Genomic DNA, 18,896 nt, shown 5'->3' with positions numbered 1-18,896 from the left:
CCAAGACCCTTATGACAACCACTTAGTGATATTCATCGACGCCGGTCGTCATGTTCCGCCCTCAAAACAGGCGAACGACAGAGAAGAACAAATTACAACGGTATTTTTGCTGCGAATCGTGACTGGTGATGGTAAAATCTGCAATTAAAAACGACGTGAACTCGATTAGCTTATGCGGTCATTCAAAGGGCATTGAGGGGTGGAAGAAGGGGCGTGGGGCCAATTATAATAAACAGATATAATAACATCTGAATATCATAGAACACAGCCGGTGCGAAGATGAGGACAGTGTATCATGCTAGCACGAAGGCTAATTATTTTGCCTTTATTTGTTCTAATGTCTCCACAAACGCCAAAGAGAAAAATCAACCGATGGCAAGAACTTTCTTCTTCCATAAACACAGATGTATTCCATTGAGCGTAGATTTGTATAGAATCTAAGCAGAGTCATCGTCTCTCTTTTTAGCTGTGCGTTTCTTTGGCCCACTGTAATAACGTATTGATTTGAATATAAGCCCCTGCATGCAAGCCACACCTCAAAGTCGGAAGGAGCTGAAATAAAAAAGATAATCGCCACATATAAACCGACAAAGAAAAATGAAAATACGGTTCCGTAAGGTCGCGAATGTAAGGTGTACTTTTTTCAAAATCGAAATTTAGAGAAGGTGTTAACTTGCACTAGGACCAATTCCGCCATATCATTGTTTTGACTCATTTTCTAAAGAACGGAAACTTTCAAGTATATTTTATACTTGTGGTTGGACACCTTAACAAACTTGTCTTGAAGATATCTGTTAGTCTTGCTCCTTCTAACTGCTTTCCGGTCATCAGCTTCGTAATTGCTTCATTTCAAGAGCCCCTCGTTACATAACGGCATAAGCTAAAGTTTGTGAAAGTAGATGCTGTGGAGTTTACTCGAAAAAGGTGCTCGAGATTATACCAATGGCCCATCCTCCTCCAACACGAAACAATGCTCACCAAAAGAGAGCCTGTAAAGATTTGCTACAAGCGAGTTTCACACTATTTCAACATCAGAAAGCTTTACCGCACTTTTATTATTTCAGTCAAGTAGAAGAAACTCTTGCGGTTTAACGATGCGTTTGACTACGTATAATGCCCTACGTTTACATAGTATTTGAACTGACTCTTTCGCATCCATTTTCGACGCAATGTTTACGTACGGAAAGCCGTTTTGTGATCGAAACACAATGATCAGGGCAATGCTTGTTGTCGATTCGACCCCATTAAGGCCTTGTTCAAGGTGAGCCCCAACAAGCCAGTCGCCTTTGTTGAGTGTCCTTTATTAGGGTACAGAGCGTCACGGCAGTGCCGAAAACCATTATTAAAAAAATAAATAAAGACGAATTTATTGTCACGTTGTTATTGCTGTTATTATTATTATTAGTATTGTTTTTCGCATTTTGAGTACTTCTGTTGTTGTTGTTGTTGTTTTTGAGGTAGATTGTCAACCAACAACTGATATTTCAGGTTCCGTTGTATCTGATGACCCGCGTTTCTATTAGTTATCTTCACACGCAAAGACACGTCAACAATCGCATCGAACGGTCTATATCGCAGCGCAACGTAGCGCGTCTATTATGGCTGAGTGAATGATTTGATGCGTAGATTTTTTATGTTGTAGTTTTTTTTTCTCTCTTTTCGCGCCGCCGACTACCATCGTCTGCAGCGAATGATTGTACTTCGCCTTCGACGGCCAGAGCAGTAGTAGCAGGAGCTGTGCAGAAGCGACGGCGGCGGCAACTGGATCGACCACTATGATGGCAGGTCTAGCCGCTGATGGTAGAGAAAGTAACCGCTAGAAGGCAACTGCCATCACAATCGCTATTACCGCCGTCGTCATCGGCAGAGTCAACGGAACGTAACAACTATATATATATACAACGATTATGTAACCAAGTCACCATATCACGGGTCTGGGTTGATTCAATACTTCGACGGCAGCTGTATGGCTGGCCCCGTTTGATCGACCACGAAAAGATAGATGAACGCAGCGAAGAACGCCGGCAACAACACTGACAACTACGGCCGCTGCGGCGGCGAAAAGTTACATTACGACGAAATGTAGACCGAATAATAGCGTAGACTCTTGATGCTGCTGCTATTACTACGATTACTGTTAAATCTATGGAGGACTGTTGAAAATTATACCACAATTGTTTCACACTTCTTCTTATGCCGTTCGTCTTTGGCTCATTTTGCTCTGCAGTGCTTGTCGTCATCATGACTGCTATGTATGTCATTCCTACGGTGACGAGGTCACGTAAAGTTGGGTGTTGGAAAGAGCGTGTTTTATAGCGAAAATGATTCGTAATAGCATTTTCTCCACTCTTACCTTTTTACTTATTCTCTGTTTCATCTGATTCGTTTCAGCAGATGCTGACGATGATTTAACCAATCTATAGTGTTGTTCTATGTCTGTGTATGTGTGGCGGTTTTAGGTAATGTATTTGTCGTCGGCCCAAAAATGCGTACTTTTTGTGAGCTGATTACTCGACGCGCATATGTCTGGCTTGCGCAGCAGTGATGATTTGGCCTAAAATCACTTAAAAAATCGAATTAGTATTTAGAGCAGTAATAAGCTATTTTCGACAAAGGCTGACCCGTCACAGATGTCCTAATAAACGATCTCTCTGAGAGAGATCGTTCTCGGGATAGATTGTTTTTATGTAATTGCATTTCTTCGAAAAGCTACGCTGCGAACCGTCCTACACGAAGCGTCCCGCTGATTCAAGCCGGCCGTCGACGTGTCTCACCCTGAATGTATAATAAAGTAATTTCGCAGCTAAACACGATCCTGCAACCGGTCATTACAAACTTAACATAGCTTATCATCAAATCGAGCGATTTGATTATCGTATGACTTACCACGACATATTGGGTATACCGTGCCATGAGTGCCACTAATATATCGAACATTTTCCTATACAACCCAGTTGCTACCGTGAAAAGTATTCCCTTAACCGTATCAGCCTTATCGGTTATCCCAGAAGCTTTTTCATTTTCATGTTAAAGCAATGATTAAATTATTCGAAAGATTTATTCGGAAAGGCTCGTTATTATTAAGATTGTTATTAGTAGTATTAATGACAAAAACATTATAAGTCTCAGCGGCCTTTGGAGAAACCGGCACACAAACGCGAACAGGCCCTGTGCAACGATACCCCAATCATCCTATTTCTGAATAAGTAACACCGACTATTTGTATCGTTCAGGTTGATAACTTGCCTAGTCTAAATCACTAATTGATATAGTAGCAATCGGTAAATGTTATCGTTACATTGAGGATGTAGATGACTAACTAGATTCCCCATTTTACAACATCTTAGACCAAACCGACACGATTGATACAAAATAAATAGTATACGCTTAACGTCTAGCAGTAAAACTACAGTATGCCTCCTTCTCTTGTTTTAACTGAGGCATTTATTTCTTCGTTACACGAGACCCTTGAGCCGATACCCGCCCTATCTTTTTTTTTTTTTTTTGATTGGTAATTGTGAAACAATTACGTGCGGCAGCGCCAATTACTCTATCGTAACGAGCGGACATGGAGTTCTTCTATTAATTAAAACAAAAATTGAGTCACGAATATATGGAAATATACTAATTTTACATTCGGCCTCCACAATACACATATAGGAAACGTTTTCAAGCTTACCAAGTTCCTTCTACGATTATTTTCTTTCGGTCTCGGTCTCTCAAAATTACATGCTTCTACTGCGGACGTCTTGATGGCGTTTCGGTTGCAGTTATTTATCACGAATATAAAGCTCCCGGCAGATATATAGGGGCCAAATACTTCTGAGCTGACCGTATACCATCCGATATAGTCGCTAATCGATAATGTAGTTAGAAGTAATTTATGAATCGATCTTGTCAAGCTACGATAAGTGCTATGGAATCATAGTCAAACTCATCGCCACGGTGATCTTTGACAAACAAAACACCTCGTTAGTCGTTTCGTACTCTAGACGTTCCCGTATATTATTAGCGCTCTCGTCGTCCTGCGAATTGGTTTTTCCACGAAGCGAGAACTCCGTAACCTGGAGCCTATCATATACAGTACCAACAACTCGGTATCCGTTCCACTGATACAATGCCACCTCTAATATCGGCTGTAACGTAAATATACACGATGTCTCAGGATTACGACGTCGTACTTTGCCTTCGTCACCGGCTGAACGTCACCGCGCACGATTCAGTTGTCGGGTTGGCGGGCTTCTAAAATCTGCCGAAGCTCTTCTTCGCTCCGCAGCCGCATTCACGTGACATTTCAGCCTAAACAAGTTACGCTACAAATTAACACTGATTAATCAGGGTCCAGCGACTGGATTGAGCTCAGTTTCGTTAATCGACCGTGGATCGATGGTCGGTGCTGATTCACTGATGCCGATGTGCGGAATGTTCAATGTTGTCAGAGAAAAAAAACAATCACTGTTGACGTGGATCGAACACCCGTTCACTTGAACGTTTCGCTAGATCTGACAGCTGGCCACACTGACGGCGGCTGAAACAAACCGAAGTTGAAGCTTCTGTTGTTGTTGTTAACGTCATCTTCGTTGGCATCGGCAGGCAGCCGGCGCTTCGTTTAGAACGAGCAGCAGTACCAGACAGCAGAGAGGGTATCTGCTCCTGACGGGAAAGAGGCGTTCCGTAGCGGAGAAGGGCCGCATAAACGCGCGAGTCGCTCAGGAATTGATATTTGGGCAATATTTACCAACAGTTGGATTATACTAATAACTGAATTGAGTGAGCTGAGATTGGGTCGGGGATAAACTAAGACCGTGTAAGACCGTCATATGGTTCGCTAAAAAGATAAACCGTCCTATGTAATTACGACTATATTGAAAAGGACTTCTTCATGATTTCTGATGTAAATTATCCAAGACCCTTGAAGAGTCTACCTTTAAAATGAAAGTAGCGAGTTTAGGAAAAAAGGAGAGAACCAAGATCGGCTAAAACGGCTTCTTCATAGCAATACTAATTCATAATGGCAAGATTTCTACTTCCGTCTTTTAGAAGCTAAGAAGCGTCAATTAGAATAACGTGAAGCGTAATCGCGATGATATTATATGACACTTCGCTCCAAAATGCATCGTTTGTTGTATCCGCCTCAGGCAACCGGATGTACACGACGATGCCATGTTGATACTGCCAGAACAGGGAGTTATTCGTTAAATAATCATGCCTCTTAGTTACCGACAAGTTACCGACGTAGAAGCGTTTGATGAAGCCGTCTTAATTCAGGTCTACGATTGCCTTCAATGCATAGCATTAATACACTTATTTTGTTTTTAAGAGTTACTACAGGTAGATTATACATATACATGCGTATTACTTGTAGAACGACACTTGATTTGTGCCGGTTCACAAGTTTCGGCTTTGGATTTCCTTAAGACATTGCTACAAAGGGCATGAGACGCGCATGCTTAACCCCGTAGCGACGTAAAGTCCAGATGCGGTTTCCGTATGAATACTAGATGGGGCTTAGTTGCTCAGTCTCTTAAATGTGTCACAAATCTGGTATGTTCATCCCAGTAGTGTTTTATTCTACCTCAACCTTCTTCTGGAGGCGGTTCCACATGAAAAACGCAGTTGTCAGAGCACCGACGCGCAGGTTGATCCCGTCGATGTAACCATATTGTGTTTTAGGATGATACAATGATTAATTGTCGTTGTAGGTATCATGCATTTACACTCCGCGCCATTGCCGTGCTTCGCCACACCTACACAATATCTATTCGCCAGTTAATATTTAAGTAGATGATGAGGCCCTTCGCACAGTCTTCGCTGCATCAAACCGTACATTTGCCATTTTGCCCTCTGCTGCATTGTAATGTTCCAAAAAGCAATAGTAGGTAAAACAAGAGCTCACGTGCGGTCGAGGCGTGCCATACTTACTACAATGATTCGGCTAGTTCAAATTTTCGCGGGTATTACGATCTCGCTGGTTGTTGTTGTCAACACCTCATCACAGAAATTTTGTCGATGTTCACTTCTACCTGACGGACCTGAAAAGCTTAAGCCCGTCGCGCTTTCCTCAAACAGCCGTTGTCTGCTGCTTGTCATACCATTCATATTAAAATCTATTCCTTAACACTGAAAATACATTGACACTTCATAGTGCAAGTGCATGAAGATAGTGTCCCTTCAAAGTAACAACGTTCATTTTTGGCCATGCTCAAAATTTCGTACGCTCAAAATGTTCCCAGAGCAGGAGCGGTCAAGCAATGCCTTTGACTTTAAAGATGAGGTCTGATACAAACGGGCATTCTCGAACTAAGGTACAGCAGACCTGAGAGTGCTCTAATGGTCACAATGGCAGTAAAAAGAAACCTTGTTCAGTGAATGCAACGCTTACCGTGAACAATTGGTCATATTGTAATTTTTGCACGTACCTTGTAAACAGCTCTTGCAAACCTTTATTACATTATGGAAACATTCACGCGGCTAGGTTTTCTGATGTTACTACAGACCCATGTCGGATCGGGCCGATTAGCCTGATCACCGACAATCGCTATTTGGTTTGTTGCTATTTGATTTTGGCACCTAATATTGGGTTCATACAACGGTCTCGGCTGTGGGTCACTGCTGCGAATTCTAAAACAAATAGTTGAATCCCCTTCATCGCATAATCTATTTTCATCCGGTCTGACCACCAGTCTGAGGTAAAGATTCTAGAGTTAGGTGGCATGGTAGTTTATTAGCGCAAAAAGTTGAAACTGGCAGATCCGCTTTTCCTCTACCCTACATTATTCAGCCCAGCCCGTTTGCCTCTGTATTTTGTCTTGATATAGTCCTATAAGTTAATCTTTTCTGCTAATTTTTTCGAACATATTAAAACTGTCGTCGGAGATTAGAGTTTCTTCCAAATATTATTTTGACGTCTTGCATCCAGAAACGTAAAGTCGGAATCATCTCATTTGATCAATGGGTACTCTGTAAAATCAGAATTGTTTTTTTCTTGCGATCGATAAGCCGTCTCTTTGCCCTAAATATACCATCTCTTTGTATAGCTTATATTTTAGCAAATTCGGCTTGCTAATATCCCGCTTTGGCGAAAACAAGTGGGCAAACGAATTCTTCTTTATATAACTCATGTCTACAGTACCATGGGATGAATACCGTTTGAAAATACGCGGTTCTAATATAAACGTGCATTTGAAGTCATCTTTCAGAGTTCTTTCCGCACGGAAGAAATTTAACTGAGTCTCGGTAAAAGCCAGGATATCATTCAGCGTATGATCGATCTATTTAGTTGATTAAACGGCACAAAGCACAGTCTGCGTTATCCTCTTCCACATTGGCCATCCAATAATATACAGCATGATTGATTGCGGGAATACCAGAGCTCATCTCTTCTTTTAAAAAAGTAATATACAAAGATCCCGGCAGACATTAGATAATATGCAGCATCCAGGTATCGTACAATAAATCTACAATATCAGGCATATATCTCAATCAAAATAAATACCCTATTCATATCAACATATGTATGTGTATCCATATACATATATACACGTACGATTCGGAATCTATAGACTTAAAACGGTAGCTTCTCGGCAGGGCGGCTGGTGACAAGGTGGTCTGATGATAAAGCCACAAAGCAGCCCTATGCTAAAACCCAAGTGAAGTGGTTTTATCGAAATCTTTTACATTAAATATGTATCGGGGCTTCGGCACGCTTCATTTTTTCGGTAGCGTTGGTTTACACACTGGAGTATCGCTTAATTACTCTTGTGTTAGCTTAAGCAAGGCGCATAAGATTTAAAACTGTGTAGAAGGCAAAACTTAATCCTTACACCGTAACGAAAACGAAGCTGTTACGCTAACCGGAGACGACCAACGAATGTACCGCTCCAACATATTACATTCCTATGATTTGAAGCCTGTTATAAGCTAAGTTCAATGTATTGGTTTCTGCTATTCTGACTGCTGAGCTAAGTTTTATGATTTTATCAAGAAGTGGCGTTTTACTTTACAATGGGAGAATCATCTCAGGGATTTAGTCGCACCTCTGTGAAGTATGGACGCGCTTCTACCAAGTATGGGCGCGTGACACGTAAAGGCGACGCCTCCGGGATTAGAACTAGCGGGGAAGTCACGGTTATCACGAGCAAATCAACTGCGCAATGGGTTGCAGAAAATCTGCTGTTAATACTAACCGTAGGTTCGGTTATAGTCGGTGCCATAATCGGCATTTTCGCGCGAGAAGCTGAGTATACGGAGGAAACAATTGTATTGGTCTGGTTTCCCGGGGACTTGTTTATGGCCATGTTGAAGATGTTAGTATTGCCCCTTATCGTATGTTCTATTGTGTCCGGACTAGCACAATTAGATCCGAAGTCAAGTAGCAAAATGGGTATTACGGCGTTCATTTATTATTTCGCTACAACAACTATCGCTGTTATTCTCGGTATCGTGTTGGTGATCGCGATCCATCCTGGCGAAGCCCAGCTCGGATGGGAAAGCAGACTGATACAGGCTAAAAGGACTGTTTCGACTCTTGACACGGTGCTTGACATTCTTCGAAATATGTTTCCTGAAAATATCGTGCAGGCGTGCCTCTCGCGTGCTAAGACGGAATACGAAAATACTACGTTATTAAACAACGAAACCGGGAAGACATCTTATAAGAGGCAACGAAAAATCCTCTTTAAGGATGGCACTAATATTCTAGGCATTATTGTTTTTTTTACTATGTTCGGAATTATTTCCGGACAGTTAGCAGAAAAAGTCGATGTTGTGGCGAGGTTCTTTACGCAGACAAATGAAATCATTATGAAGCTCGTTCTTCTCGTCATGTGGTTTTCACCACTTGGTATCCTGTCACTGATCATTGGTAAGCTTATCTCCGTCCAAGATTTAAGCACAACAGCTGCACAGCTTAGTGTATATATGGGCACCGTTCTCTTGGGGCTGTTCATTCATGCTTGTATTACTCTGCCACTGATCTATTTCTGGATTACACGACGAAATCCCGGCGTTTTCATAAAGGGGATGCTGCAGGCAATTGTCACTGCGCTAGGTACATCTTCAAGCGCGGCCACATTGCCGGTAACCTTGCGCTGTCTCGAGGATAATCTCAAGATAGACAATCGTGTAACACGTTTTGTAGTGCCAATTGGAACCACAATCAATATGGACGGGACGGCTCTGTATGAAGCGATCGCTGCAGTCTTTATCGCACAAATGAATAACATCAGCCTTAGTTTTGGAGACCTTGTGCTCGTCTCGCTGACAGCCACTGCAGCGTCCGCTGGCGCCGCTGCCATTCCGTCAGCTGGCTTAGTTACAATGATTTTAGTCCTAACCGCTGTGGACTTGCCCACCGAAGATATCTCAATTGTAATTACTGTCGACTGGATACTGGATCGGGTCCGCACCACGGTTAATGTCCTCGGAGACGCGTACGGTGCCGGCATAGTAGCTCACCTATCCAAAAATGAACTAGGCGCGACGGATTCGAAAAAGATAGGCCAACATAAGGCGACCGTAAAGGAGTTCCGCGCCAGGTATAGTCAGAGTCAATTGTTATCGTCACGAAAGGAATAAACCCGCAAGTGATGCCTGAGTTTAAATGTTGTTCAGTAAACCCCACGGCTCTCGGACGAATTGTTCTGTTATCAACGTTTAGCCCTCGATGCCTTGAAATAGATCTGGCTGCAGTTCTTATAAGAGGCCACTACAAGTTAATACTTCCAATCAAGACCAAGGGTGAGGTGTCCTCGAAATCACGAGACGACATAACAAAAACATGGAAACACGAGTAAGACGGAACTCTACAGCCAGTAGAGAGTATCACCAATAGCATCGATGCGGTTATATTATGTAGAAGATGAAATACGTGAAATGGGTCGGAACCAGATACCGTCAACGTTTATTTGAGTGAAATTTTGATGTAAAGCATATGTTGTGGACCGCTGTGCATGTACGCTGCGATAGAAGCTATCATGCTTAGGAACAGCGCGCAACTCTTTCTTAAGTCAAATATTTTTTTTCGTGCTCAGTAACAGTGCGTCTTGGATATATTTTTTTATGACACATAAAGTGAAACAGAATTTTAAGTCTGCAGTATTTCTCCACTGTGCAGTATTTTTCCACATAGACCTTATCTACAATATACGGTCCTATAAAAGGTAATCTGTAAAAAAACGTTATGAGTGTACAGTGCTGCCATCAGAATCAGGAGTTTCGACCAATTTTTCAAGTATTTCTCCAGCAGACTGAGAACTAATGCATTATGTCAAACGAACTTCACTGTTACTAACCTATTTGGTCTCTACTATGGATAAACTCCGTGCACTTACGCCTTGATATGGAACCGATTCAAATCAAAGCTTGCGGGAATGACGACTGGTGGATTTGTGTTTCTAGCAAAATTTTTTAGCTACATACAGACGCACCATTCTGTTGGGTTCTCCGATTCGCTCCGACTCCGCTGTTGTGCGTGGGGTGTTATCCGTTCAACGTATTCGTTTGCCGTATATGGCTGTCTAGCAGTGTCCGTTGTAATCTCGCGTAGTCGCCTATTGCGTGTTATCACTTTGTTCTGCGGGGCGATTAGGATTTACGGTTGTTTTTTGCTCAGCTGGTCTGCTGTTTTACCCATTTAATGCCTCCTTTTCGACCTGTACATTTATGGCCAGTTAGTGTCATTGCTGTACTGTTTCGTAAATGAAGCAGAACTGTAAAACGGCGAAGGTCTATTCTCTGAGCTTTCGTCCAGAAGTCTGGCCACTCGCCAATTCCAATACTAGGCAACTCATCAAAGTGTGCGTATTCGGACCTTTGGGCATATTGGCGAAGATGCCTTGTTTGCGTGTGCAGGTAAGTGGGAAATTCCCGTGTTACATTAGGAACTGGGTTTTATAGTTTGTCCGTTGCCGTCCAGGCTTCGCGGTCCAGTCAGCAATTACCGGAACGGTATCCTCTCAAAATAATGAAGTGTGGTATCGTCTTTCACGGTATTAATGGTTGCACCCCTAGTTTGTCTGAACTACAAGTATTCTTCATATAGACTTTAAGCTTCCAGGGTATCGTTTTTGCTAGTATTATGAAGTACTTACAATCCAGTGCTCGTGGCTTATACGCGTGCAGGAATACGCTGGGCTTGTAATAACGCCCTATTTTCTGCCGTCCTAGATACCGATGCAAACGAAGCTGGAACCTTGAATAGGTTAGTGAATGTGGTAATCGACATGAAATGCTTGTATGTGCCTTCCCGTAGCCCGTAGATATTTCTCATTGGCGAATCCTGCTGTCACCTTAGTCGTCATCGCTATCGCTCATTAGCAATGTAGAATGTCCCCTATATAGGTATGTGTTTAAACATATTTTCTAATCGGGAAAAACTAATCGGCCGAAACTGAGATTTCACACTAGCATGCTAAGATCAAGTCCCAGAAGAGGCAGTTAGCTGGTAGTTTTTGAAAGAGCGAGTGAATATAATCTTCTATGGAAGGTTATTAAAGACGTTTTTGACGTCCAGCAGACCGTGTAGATGCTTCTGTGGCGTCCACATTTACAATACTAAAATTGTTTTTAGAATAACAAGTAACATGTGGGTTTCAGCAGGACTCTCAGCAGGGTCCCCGGAAAAGGGAAGTCTATAAAACCCTTGTTGTTAGAATCAGTAAGTACTAGTTCCGCTTTTTTATCCCTAGGAGAACGGACAAAGAAAGTCGCCTAGCAAGAATTTTTGCAGCTATGTCGCAGCTAAGGCCCAGTGTGCGCAAGCACAAGGACAAAAATTACAGATTGCGAATTTTTAGTGAGAGTTGCAAGACATCTATGTCTTTTCTATACTTTTTAAACATGTTTTTCTGTGAGATAAAAAGCCTAGGGCTGCTGCAGCCGTAACGTGACTGCCCATATAAAGCCTGCATAATTAACTTCGTGCGGGGCAAAAGTCAAGCTTGTATTTAAGGTGCTGGCGGCTTACGAACCGTAGAGATATTTCTGTAATCTGAGTTTAAAACCGGGCGTAGACTCACTTTGCTGCTGGCAGGGACTAACCGTTTTAAACAAATAACAAAAACGAAGCTAGTGTACAATTTTTGGAGACTAGAATTAAGTGCATGGCATTGTAACAGATGGTGTTTCAAGGAATGTAGATCAATTTACTGTGACACGTTCTTGCATGTATTTCCAGGGGTGAAGTAGGGTGAGTTAGGTCAATGTGTAGCGTACTCTAAGTGCGACACTAGCGTAATGTTAAAATCAGTGCAGAGACTTTACGACAACACCCCAGATGTGACACCTTACCAAACGTCGGTAGATCCGGTGACTCACGGATCCGGTGCCTCGAACGTTCTCTCTTTCAGCAGCTCAACCAGCAGTTCAAACGTGGTCAAGCCGGAAAGCTCTTCACAGAGTGAAGGTAATCTATTATTAGTGATCACGGTTGTTGCGGTTGTGATCGGTTTCGTGCTCGGAATCATGGGTCGAACGCTGTCACCCTCGGATGATATCATCACATTAGTGTCGTTTCCGGGTGAAATGTTCATGGGCATGTTGAAAATGCTTATACTGCCCCTTGTCGTATCGTCGGTTGTTGCTGGTCTAGCCCAGATGGATCCTAAATCCAGTGGTAAGATCGGCATGCGTGCACTGACATACTACTTCGCGACAACGATCATCGCTTCTATTCTTGGTATTATCATGGCAACCGTGATAAATCCTGGCGACCCTTCGTTAAAAACACGCACAGCACCCCGTTCAGAAGAAGTCCGGCAGAAACTTTCAACCATGGACGCATTTCTTGACCTTATCCGAAATATGTTTCCCGAAAACCTCGTTCAAGCATGCATTCAAAGGGCGGAGACACAGTATGAAAATGTTACGTCCATAGAAGTTAACACGGGCGAGAAATCATATAGGACCCAGCGAAAGATGGTGTATAAAGATGGGACGAACATCCTAGGCATTCTGGTGTTTTTTGTCGTGTTCGGGATTGTTACAGGACAAATGGAAAACAGAGCCGATATCGTAGTGAGATTCTTTGTTCAACTGAATGACGTAACAATGAGGATGGTTTTTCTCGTGATTTGGTTTTCACCGTTGGGCATTATGTCGCTGATCATTGGCAGGTTACTATCCCTTGAGAATATAGACATTATAGCTTCACAGCTCGGCTTATACATGCTTACCACTTTCCTCGCACTACTCGTTCATGCGCTTATCATGCTCCCCCTCATCTATTTTCTTATTACTCGACAGAACCCATGTGCGTTCCTTAAGGGGATGATGCAAGCCATTGCCACAGCGTTAGCTACATCATCCAGTTCAGCCACTCTACCCGTGACCTTCCGGTGTTTGGAAGAGAACCTTAATATTGACAAACGCGTAACACGCTTCATTCTGCCGATCGGGGCCACCGTTAACATGGATGGTGTGGCAATGCATGAACCTATCATAGCGCTGTTTATTGCGCAGATCAATAACATCTCCCTCGGTTTTGGCGACCTAACAATATTAACTATTATGTCAATTGCTTCATCGATTGGTGCCGCTGCGATTCCATCGGCCGGTATTGTGACGACACTCCTTGTCCTGACTTCTGCGGGTCTGCCCACCGATGACGTATCTTTTGTTATTGCAGTTGACTGGATTATCGATCGCGGTCGAACCGCAGTCAATGTGCTAGGAGATGCTTTCGGCGCGGGCATCGTAGACTACATGATAAAAAAACAACCGGAGAAAAAAGTCGAAAAGGTTGTCCCTCGGGTGGCACCTAAGACAATTCCGGTCGTCCAAACCGTTGATAACAGTGGATCCGAGAGCACCATTTCAGAGTACGACGAGGTACGGCACGCTGTATGACTCACTGATTGTCATGAGAATCGTTCGCCGAGATTTACTGATAGGCCAATCTGTCCGACAATGTTGTGCTTGCCGATCAGCAGCTTTACATAACCCTTCGAAGAGTTTTTTTTTTTTTTTTTTTTTTTACTAGAAACGTTGTTCCCTATGTCTGCCCGTAAAAGCTTGTGGTTAGTGGGCTGGCTTAAAGTATGTATCGTCTCGAAGTTGCACATGAGTTTGCCGTTGCCAACTGGAATCAACCTAGCCTGTGAATGAAGTGTTTTAATTCAATAGCAATAATGTGACGACACCTCGTACATGACAAAGCTCTTAGAGTCACGAAAAAGACGACACAATTCAAGTAAAATTGATTAGTGGGTTAGTGGAGCTGAAGGTCTCTAACAGCTCATTTCATCACGCGAGACAGATGTAAATATAGCGGCAGAATGATTAACAGTAATAGGTGAGAAAACAGGCAAGTGTTGATGTACGTTCTTAACATGAACGATCGATTTTCATTGAGAATAGACCCAAGGTGAACCGGCTCGACGTGATTTCCCAATAAACTTACAAACTTGGAGCGGAACTTAAAAGACGTTTTCTACGAACAGAAAAAGACTCGAGTAGAGCCGTATGTGGGAGACCTCTAGCGAATGTGGAAATGTATGTGCGTGTGCGACACGTGTACGAGCTTATTATACAGACATTGGTGATCGTATATCGATTCGCTAGGGAAAAAGTTCGAACAGAATGTGATATTGTATCTAGAGCAATTATTTTAGGAGGTATTGTGCCCAACAATAATAGACAGAATGAAACCTTTTGCTATGCGATGGTCTATGACGTAGTTGTAAACTATTAACTGGAACAGGGCCATGCTTCGAACATTGCACAAGTGTACAGTATTACCTGATGAGGCAGTGTAGCTTTGAGCAGCGCATTCAATGATGGGTCGCGTCCCGCCTGTCAGCCCCTACAGGATGAGGCGATATATGAACTCATCCTCAAGCCAAAGAAATTCGGGTAGCAGCCGAGAAGCAGGATTAGGGATTGTCTACCATACAATGTGTACAGTCCCCACACAGCCACAACGACGAAGCTGTGATTTCATAGGAGATCATAATCAAGCGAGCACCACTGCAACATAAATTGTGCTGCATTTTTCTAATGGGGTAAACAAAGCCTTCTAGTTTCAATGAATGCCATACTGTAAGTGTTCTACTAGTATGTCAAAATCACCAGAGGCATCAAGCGATGTGTCGTCGATAGCCCTGAAGGGTTTCGGTGCTAAGTCACGGGCTGGAGCCTTTGCCGAGGCCTGTGTAAGCAGCATACTTAGTAGTGCAATGACGGTTCAACCAATGTACACAGCATGGGGTGAAGAAAATTTGCTCTTAGCTCTAACTGTCCTTGGGGTTGTACTAAGTGTTGTGTTCGGTCTTCTTGTGCGAATGCTTTCGCCTTCGGCAGAAACCATTACGTTGATTGGATTTCCTGGTGAGATATTCATGTCCATGTTGAAGATGCTGATACTGCCACTTGTCATATCTTCAGTTGTGTCCGGTCTGGCACAGATGGACCCGAAATCAAGTGGCAAAATGGGTACGCGTGCGTTGGTATACTATCTTTCGACAACAATACTCGCTGCAATTCTTGGTATTATAGTGGTTATAATGTTTCATCCTGGCGATCCCACGATCAAGTCACAATCGAAAAAGATTGTACAAGAAGATTTGAAGAAAATCTCCACGGTTGACGCTTTACTTGATATCATCCGGAATATGTTCCCTGAGAATCTCGTCGAAGCATGCATTTCGCGGACGGAAACATACTACAAAAATGTTACGAGCATAGAGACGGAAACTGGTAGGACGCTAATTAGCACGCAACGAAAGTTGATACAGAAAGATGGTTCGAACATGCCCGGCCTCATTATGTTCTTTACCATCGTTGGAATCATTTTGGGACAAATGGGCTACGGAGGTGATGTCGTCGTCAGGTTCTTTGTGCAACTAAATGAAATCATCATGCGGATTGTATTTATAGTGCTGTGGTACTCTCCGTTCGGTATCATGTCGCTGATTATCGGGAAGTTTACGTCTGTCGAAGATATCGGTACCATGGCCGCGCAGCTGGGCGTCTACATGATCACCACTGTTGTAGGACTGCTTGTTCACTCCCTTGTCACGTTACCTACGATCTATTTTGCTGTTACCCGGAAGAATCCATGTGACTTTTACAAAGGAATGCTGCAGGCTATTTTCACTGCGTTAGCTACAGCATCAAGCGCAGCCACTCTGCCTGTGACGTTCCGGTGTCTGGAAGAGAACCTCAAAATTGACAAACGCGTCACACGCTTCGTTTTACCAATTGGGGCGACCGTCAACATGGATGGCGTGGCTCTGCACGAGCCAATCGTCACGCTTTTTATAGCACAGGTGAATCAGATTACCCTCGGTGTTGGTGATATATTGGTTTTGATCCTGATGTCCATTGTCTCCTCAATTAGTGCCGCTGCCATTCCATCTTCTGGCATTGTGACAACGCTTCTTGTTCTGACTACGGTGGGCGTGCCCGCAGAAGACATATCGTTTGTTATAGCTGTGGATTGGATAGTCGATCGGGGTCGAACCGCAGTGAATGTACTTGGGGACGCTTTCGGTGCTGGTATTGTGGCCCATCTTACAAGGAACGAATTAATAGAAATGGATGCCAAAAAGGCTGCACAGCTGCGTTTGTTTCAGTCCGATCCAGTCATAAATGAATCTTCTCAGTCTAGTGAATCCTCAACCGATGTGTCAAGATCCGCCAAAATTTGATTCCTGATTTCAGTTTGAATAGCGTCCGAAGAACGATGGCGCCCAAGGAAAAGCGGTATGGCGACGGCCGACGTTTATTGCTACTTCGGAACGTTCCCTCCAGACTAGATTACGATCTCAGCCACTGCTTGATAACGGCTGGTGTTTAGTAAGATGATAACACGTATCGTCGCAATCAGGAATCTCTACGAGATTGCTGCTTCTAGGAAGCAGCAAAAACATAAGGTTAACTGATGAATTAAGTGAGCGACTATGAAGGGAAAAAAGTAGTCAGTGGCGTCTACGTCGTCTTTCAAGACCAAATAAGGGATGACCTTATAATATACATAATCTACGGAAATCAACACAGATCGGGGAGTGGTAGTACACTGCAGTGGAGTTGATGAAATCAAGATTTCAGCTTAAGGGTGGGACTATTACAACAAGTGGTAGCTCGATGAGCTCCCAGTTCTGGTAAACGTAGAACGTGCCCTACCCATCCGCTGGATAATCAGATTCATTGCGTAAACCTGTTAGTTGGACACAGCTGCTAAACATGGTGCAAGGTTAGTCGTGCATGTTCACGCAAGTATCGTCTACCAAGATTTATCCATGAAAACCTGCCGTTATCAAAGAGGACTCCCAGTGGTTTTTCGTCGCACGCTGGGTGTGGCACAAGGGCTGCAGTTTCTATTATTAGATTTGTTTCAAGAGTTTGAATCTGACAGTAGTTAAACGCACCGCTAATTTTTAGAAGGCCAACGAATGCCTTAACGCAGCTGTTAAATCTTTGCAAGAAACATGACTATGACACCTTTCAATAAAAATGATCACGTGTACTATACACTTACCACTGTAACTCAATAAATAGGAACATAATGCTATCGCTGCGTGGCGTTCCGTCAGGTTCTATGGTTTTTAAGAAGAACTAAAAACACACTAAAACAATATGTCGTACATTTCAGATCACGTATGTACGATATAAGTAGCGAATTTGATAAGCTTATAGGAACATGATAGCTAAAACTTTCGTGCAAAATATGGGCAACAACAAAATCAAGCATCTTGTTATCCAATGTTAAGCAATATCCGAGGGTAATCCGTTTACAGGTTCCGTCTAAAAAATATGCGCCGCAACGTACATCTGTATGTAGTCGGCATGATTATAGTAAGGTTACTTTACACTGTGAGTTCTTCAGTATCATAAATTAGGGAACCGTGTTTTCGAGAAGCTGTACAATTGCTGCGCCACCTCTCAGACATATCTGTATAACGCGTGGAGTTGATGTGCTAAAATGCGAATTCATCTACTGTTTATTTAGATCGTTACGACGGCTTCATGGTAGAGTGATTAGCTAAGTAAATAATGAACACAATAATATAGAACACAATAGTAAAATCAAACCAAGACGAGTCTTCAAGTGCGAATATGTTGACAACAGCCTGAATTTGTGATTGTCAAGGAAGCAACCACTGATCAGTACCTGTAGTTTTTTTTCTTGCCTACGGGGGGGGTTCCGCTAGAAGAAACCTAGCTAACAAAAACAATAGCAGCGGCTTCCAAAACATCCTATAGCCCAGTGCCGTAGCGCATCCAGTGCATTGATACGGGATCACCCTGGGATATTTCAATAATGGTGGTCGCTGAAAATACGCGTTTGAAGCCAACTTCAGGGTGGAGGAGTGACACTGGTTCGCCTGTAGTTTATTTTCGTATGATCATCCATGCTTTATTTGATGTTATGTACACGCATAGATGCGGCTCGGCGCAAGTATGCAAGCCGATGTCTCTCGGTATAACACGAACACAAACTATATTAAACTAAGGTGAGGTTACATATTTAATATTCTGTCGAAATGTATTGCATTTCACAGATCTTTAAATTCAAAAGGGGCCCAACGCCATTTGTGAGATCTCTTCTGCATTGATATAGCTAATATGTAGCTTAAGGGTGCCAAGGACCGAAACTTTGACGCACTGCGTTTCTTGCCGGAAACCAATTGTCTGACAGAATGCCGAATGGCGATGCCGGGTGTAGAACTCAGTACTAGTAGATAAGAGACTATGCATTGCGGAATATTCTGCCTTCTCTCGATTAGAAAATGCTAACTACGTTGGTTGAAGTTCCTCAGCGCTTTGCAGTTACTGCCTTAGATCCATAGGCGCCAATATGACATTGAAAGACCTGTATTTACTGAAAGGAGACGTTTAATTTGGGCTGGCGTGGTCATGTTCATTCATTTAGTAACGCTACAGCTTTGGACACAACA

At 43.0% G+C, this 18,896-nt stretch overlaps 1 protein-coding gene and 3 pseudogenes across 5 annotated transcripts in view; 3 read left to right on the top strand and 1 right to left on the bottom strand.

Moving 5' to 3' along the window:
* LOC111251547 (uncharacterized) overlaps nucleotides 1–4,588 on the bottom strand; it is a 37,784-nt gene extending 33,196 nt beyond the window's left edge. For 3 of the 5 annotated variants that reach the window (XM_086990349.1, XM_022808216.2, XM_022808217.2), the window contains exon 1: nucleotides 3,680–4,588. The gene's annotated coding sequence lies outside the window, so the exon portion shown is untranslated. The remainder of the gene's footprint in view (nucleotides 1–3,679) is intronic. The other 2 variants (XM_022808215.2, XM_022808218.2) reach the window with 1 other exon arrangement.
* A 3,097-nt stretch (nucleotides 4,589–7,685) lies between these two features.
* LOC111251808 (excitatory amino acid transporter pseudogene) lies at nucleotides 7,686–9,700 on the top strand (annotated as a pseudogene).
* A 2,258-nt stretch (nucleotides 9,701–11,958) lies between these two features.
* LOC111251441 (excitatory amino acid transporter pseudogene) lies at nucleotides 11,959–14,340 on the top strand (annotated as a pseudogene).
* A 713-nt stretch (nucleotides 14,341–15,053) lies between these two features.
* Nucleotides 15,054–16,646, top strand: LOC111251440 (excitatory amino acid transporter 2 pseudogene; annotated as a pseudogene).
* Nucleotides 16,647–18,896: the final 2,250 nt, after the last annotated feature.

The sequence above is a fragment of the Varroa destructor genome, unplaced genomic scaffold (assembly GCF_002443255.2).
Source record: "Varroa destructor unplaced genomic scaffold, Vdes_3.0 BEIS01000005.1, whole genome shotgun sequence".
NCBI classification, from domain to species: Eukaryota; Metazoa; Arthropoda; class Arachnida; order Mesostigmata; family Varroidae; genus Varroa; species Varroa destructor.
Note: the sequence above shows the minus strand (reverse complement) of the source record. Positions and strands in the feature narration are given on the sequence as shown.